Source organism: Vicugna pacos, chromosome 16 (genome assembly GCF_048564905.1).
Source record: "Vicugna pacos chromosome 16, VicPac4, whole genome shotgun sequence".
NCBI classification, from domain to species: domain Eukaryota; kingdom Metazoa; phylum Chordata; class Mammalia; order Artiodactyla; family Camelidae; genus Vicugna; species Vicugna pacos.
In genome coordinates, this window is record NC_133002.1 from 31,720,513 (window position 1) to 31,726,179 (window position 5,667).

Here is a 5,667-nt window from a genome sequence, read left to right on the forward strand (position 1 = left end):
TGTATTTGTTCTCATCTCCAATCTGCACACCTGGCTGGAAGGGAAAATGCTCTGTGTAGCAACAAATTGGGTCCACTCCTGAAGCTGGTGTACCAGTGCTGCTCTGTCCCTAATCTTTGCCTCAGCACAATTAAATTCTTCCTAGATAACCTCTTCAGTATTCTTATCCTTCATCCTCACCATCTCTCCGACTACAAGTAGCCCAGGTCCACAGGATGCCCTCATGTCACGTGTCTCCCGGTCTCCACTCCCATTCGCATGAAGTTTGGGCGGGCGGGGTGCATGCGTGGGTCCACCTCGGGCCGGAGGGGTAGGGAGTGAGCCCGGGAGGAGCCAGGGGTTGCGTAGAGTAAGGTAGGTGTATATGGGGGCAGGGTGAGGAATAATCCAGAAGCTGTGTAAAAAAAGGAAAGGCTGATCAGGGGACTGGGTGTTCTGGTCTCTGGAAAGGAATGTTTAAGTGCACGGGGAGAGATCAAGGTAGCCTGAGAAGTTGCGGTCTTGGGAGGAGGAGCGGGGAGACCCAAGTGGACGCAGACGACGGGGCGGGGCAAGACAAGGTTGAGTGCAGGGGTGGATTCTAAGGAGGTCAGCGGTGCTCCCGCACACCCAGCCCGGCTCCAGGGCTCTCCCGCCCGGTGCCGCTATTGAGAGCCTTTCTCGCCCATTTGTTCTTTATTTTTTTTTTGATAGTTAAATGTGTAAACTTTACTTTTAAAATTTTTTCTTCTTAATTGAAGTATAGTCGGTTTACAAGGTTGTGTTAGTTTCTGGTGTACAGCATAATGTTTCAGTATACATATATATTCCTTTTATTATTCTTTCACTAGCTCCCTGTGCTGTACAGTAGGACCTTGTTGTTTATTTTATATTTAGTAGTGTGTATCTGCAAATCCTGAACTCCCAATTTATCCCCCTACACGCACCCCTACCCCTTTCCTGGTAACCATAAGTTTGTTTTCCATGTCTGTGAGTCGCCCCATTCATTCTTGGTATGATGGCCCCAGAATGTCATCCAGCTCCTGCTTCCATGATAACAGGTCATTCTTATACTTGATGTGAGAAGCAGTGTGGTGAGGAGTTGAGCTGTGCCTTCCAGAATTTGACCTTCAGGTTCTAATCCTGGTTGCTCACTCAGCTGTGTGATCTTATGTTCCTCAGGTTACCTCTTTGTGTGCCTCAGTTTCCTCATCTACAGTGATCTTCATAACGGTTGGTGTGAGGATTAAATACACAAATTGCTGTTGGAAGACTGCCAGAAATAAAAGTTAGCTGTTTTGCTGTTGGAGTCACATTGTTCTCTGAACCAAAATCACCCAGAACTAACCACACAGCTTCTCCCAGGGCCTACCTGTCCAGGAGGCGGGAAGGTGGTTTGGTTTGGTGCTAAGTTCTCTCTGGGTATCAAGTCCCTGACTTCTTCCCCTTTTGAACTAAGTGCCCCAGACCCCTTTTCTCAAGTGGTAGAAAAAGAAGAAAGCAGAGGAATTGATAATACACGTTTACAGGCCACAACATGTTATTTATGAAATGTCCTTCAGTGGATGATTCAGAGCCCTCTAGAGTGGGGGAAGAAATAGCCAGCAGAGAGAGAGGGCTTTCTCTGAGGATTTTGGGATCAAGTTGTTTTGTTTGTTTTTCCCCCTTTAGGTGTGAGCGGGTCCAGCAGGAGACATGGCTGCCAAAGTGTTTGAGTCCATTGGCAAGTTCGGCCTGGCCTTAGCCGTTGCAGGAGGCGTGGTGAACTCTGCCTTGTATAATGGTAAGGTCACTGCCCTTTGCTGGGGGATTTCTATTGGTCTGCATAGCCCATGTGACACTCCTGTTGGCAGCTGCTGTTTGTGAATGTATTTGTGACCAAGAGGGCTCACCTACTGCCCTCCTGCACCATGTGGTTGCCTGGTCATCAGAGGCTCTGTCCTTGTAGCCATAGGTTCACTCAGAGCCTTTATTCACAAAGAGCCTCCCAGCCTACTTGGATGTTTCCAGCTGCTCTTGTTAATTTAAAGTCATGCTGCACCCCCAAATGCTGCAGGTGGGAGCCAGAATTTGACTGGCCAGCTGAAATGGAGATCTCGTTTGTTCTCTTCTGCCTGTGTTTGGAGCAGCAGGGGCTTTAGACCTTTGGTGACTTTGTCCTGAGCGGGCGCTTTGCTTCTGCTGTGGTTGGGTTGTTCCAAAGAAAATATCTTTGAGATGCACTGCCCAGCTTTTACCAGCGTGGCAGCGGTTCAGGCCGGCTTTTCTTCTACTTCCGTGTGTGACCTCAGGCAATTTGCTTCCCCTTCCCTAGGCCTCAGCTTTCTCATTGGTCAGGCAATGGGGTTGCACTTGTTTTTTGTCTGAGACCCCCTCTAACTCTGATGGTCTCTGACCTTCACTGTTGGAAAGCAGCAGTAGATTGACCCACCTCGAGTGTGACTCTGACAAGAGGAGGATTACTTTCAGTGGCAAGATAATTTAGACCAACTATAAAGTCCAAAAAGGCAGAGAAAGAAAGCAGCTGGTCAGAAAAGCCTGCTTGGTTCCTGTGGCACAGGTTTATACTCTGATCTTTTTGGCCACCCCTGCATAGCTGGACAGTAATCACCATCACTAATTCTTCTCTGGATCAACAAGACAGCTCCATAGCCCCTTAAAACCTTAGAGAAACCAGGCTATTGGAAAGAAAGAGTGGGGCCTTCCAAATTTTAGGATTGCCATCGTGAGGGTGCTGCTTCTGGGAACACTGGGTTAAACTGGAACCGGGAAGGGATGTGGTAAGAGTGAAGACCTTGGTGGGTTTGGAAAGAAGTTTGAGGAGGTGATTCCTGGAAATGTGTTGGTAGGAGTTTGGGGATGGGGTGGTTAATCAGAAAACTAGCAGCCAATTGTTTCAAGGAGAAAGATGCTGAAGATCCTGTGACCAGAGTCCTTGGGAAGACACATGGGACGGGAAGTGGTGGCTTAGTTCTGTACCTGTTTAGAAGCCTCTAGAGACCAGAAGTGTGAGAAGACAGCAGGAGAGGGGAGACTTAATAAGTAAACGGAAAGCATCAGGGATCTTCTAAAGACACGGTCATTTTAGTTAAAGAGTGAGGGGATTCTTCTGACCCATCATTATCCTTTGTTCCTAGTGGATGCTGGACACAGAGCTGTCATCTCTGACCTAGTGGAGTGCAGGACATTGTCGTAGGGGAAGGGACTCACTTCCTCATCCCTTGGGTACAGAAACCAATTATCTTTGACTGCCGCTCTCGACCACGTAACGTGCCGGTGATCACTGGTAGCAAAGGTAAGGCTTGCCTGTGGGTCAGGTCAAGTAGAGAGTGTGGAAGGGGTGCTGTGGGATCCAGAAGGAGTTGAACTTCAAGTAGTAATAATTCCTGGCATATTTTCCCTGGAGAGTTTTATGTGGCTTCAGAGAAAGAAATATACAGGCATGCCTCAGGGGTACTGTGGGTTCAGTTCCAGACCACCGCGGAAAAACAGATACTGTGATGAGGCGACTCACATGAATTTTTTGGTTCCCAGTGCACACAGAGGTTCTGTTGACCCTATACTGTAACCTATTAAGTGTGCAGTAGCATTATTTCTAAAGAAACAATGTACATACCTTAATCAAAAAAACTTTATGGCAAAGAATGAAATAATGCCATTTGCGGCAACATGGGTGGACCTAGAGATTATCATACTAAGTGCAGTAAGTCAGGGAAAGACAAACATCATATGATATTACCTGTATGTGGAATCTTTAAAAATGATATAAATGAACTTTATGAAACAGAAGCAGACTCACTGACATAGAAAACGAACTTACGGCCACCGAAGGGGAGAGGAGGAGGGATAAATTAGGAGCCTGGGATTAACAGATGTACACTACTATATATAAAACGGATAACAAGAACATACTGTACAGCACAGGGAACTATATTCAGTATTTTTTAATAACCTATAATGGAAAAGAACCTGAAAAGGAATGTGCATATGTATAACTGAATCACTTTGCTATACACCGGAAACCAACAGCAGTGTAAATCAACTGTACTTCAATTTTTAAAAATTACTTTGTGGCTACATATGCTAACCATCACCTGAGCCTTCAGTGAATTGTAGTAGTAACATCATACATCGTTGGTCACAGAACACTGTAACAAGTATAATAATAATAGAAAAGTTTGAAATAGAGCAAGAATTACCAAAATGTGACACAGAGACATGAAATGAGCAAATGCTGTTGGGAAAATGGCACCAATAAATTTGCTTGATGCAGGGTTGCCATAAGGCTTCAGTTTGTAAAAATGCAGAGTCTGTGAAGCTCAGTACCAGGTGTGCCTGTGTTCTTAAGACACACACACAGTATACAAATTTGGAGAAAGGCACAAAGCTGTCTTTCCAGAGTTATGTAGTGATCCAGTTTTAAATAAATCTCAACGTGCCTCGTTCCCTCGGTGGACCCTTCCCAGCGGTTCTTGGTCCCCAGGGTGACTGGAAGCCAATCTGCAGCCGTCCTATTTGCCTTCATGGCTGACTTACCCTTTGCCTTCTTCCCAAGGCCTCTGTTTCCAGCCGTGCTGCCCTCACACTGTTATCTCCCAGGCCTGATGGTGTCTGATGTATCACTAGATGCCCAGTTAGAGCCTCACATGAATCACTGTTCTCCCCTACCCTGCGCACAGGGTGCACGGGCAGTGAATGGAACGGCAGGTGCTGGCTCCGCGGCGCTGTGTCTGCAGCAAGAGGAGGGGTGTGTGGATGTTGCTGCTTCTCAGCAGATGTTTGCTTTCTGTGATGGTGCCAGGCTTTGTGCAGGGTCGGGGGGTGGGGTAGGTCAAAGATGGCTAAATTGAGGGCCTCTAGGGATTCTGTCTAGATAGGGAGATAGACGTGTGACCAGGCAGTTAGTGAGGAGTGAGATGAGGAAGGCAGCCAGGGTTGTATGGCGTGTAGGGGAGCAGAGGAACGTGTGGCACTTGAGAGTGAGAAGTGCTTTGGGCCAAGGAGGGGAAGGGTCCTTTGGCATTGCCTGGTCTGTCCTGTCGCTCTTGGCCAGCCTCCTGTGAAAGCTCTGGCTTGCCCACTGCATCAAAGGAAATCAACAGGTTTCCCAGAAAAACCTGCCTGCCCCTGGCCTGAACCGCTTTCCCACAGACCCATCTCTGTCTGGTCAGTGTGACATCCGGGTGCTCTGCCTGTGTCAATACCAATCTGAATTCAAGTCCTGGCTGGGCCACAGATTAACTCACCATAGGACTCTGGGCAAGTTTCATTTGGTTTTTAACTTCTTTGAGTTCCCTGCCTCACCTGCCCCTAAACTTTCCAAGGTTCCCCCTTGCTCACTGAAGATAAACCCTGAATCTCGTGGTCCAGCATGTGGCTGTTGAGAGTCTGGTTCAAATGCATTTTTCCAACCCCATTCGTCTTTACCCTCTAGGTTCAAGGAGCGTGATTCCTCCAGTTCCATTCTTCTTTCTCAAGATTGTTTTGGCTACTTGAGGTCTTTTGTGTTTCCATACAAATTAATTTTTTTCCAGTTTTGTGAAAAATGCAATTGGTAATTTGATAGGGATTGCATTGAATCTGTAGATTACATAGGAACAAATTGGAAATTAAAAGTAATACATGATTTACTCAGCAAATATAAATTATTCTATTTAGCTCAAGAATTAGAAACTATGCAGAGTTCAC

The 5,667-nt window shown here is 46.6% G+C and overlaps 1 long non-coding RNA gene across 1 annotated transcript; it reads left to right on the forward strand.

Moving 5' to 3' along the window:
* Positions 1-249: 249 nt before the first annotated feature.
* LOC102529133 (uncharacterized) lies at positions 250-3,329 on the forward strand. The gene is made up of 3 exons (XR_012060022.1): positions 250-354; positions 1,651-1,762; positions 3,117-3,329. It is a non-coding gene; the product is annotated as an uncharacterized lncRNA (long non-coding RNA).
* Positions 3,330-5,667: the final 2,338 nt, after the last annotated feature.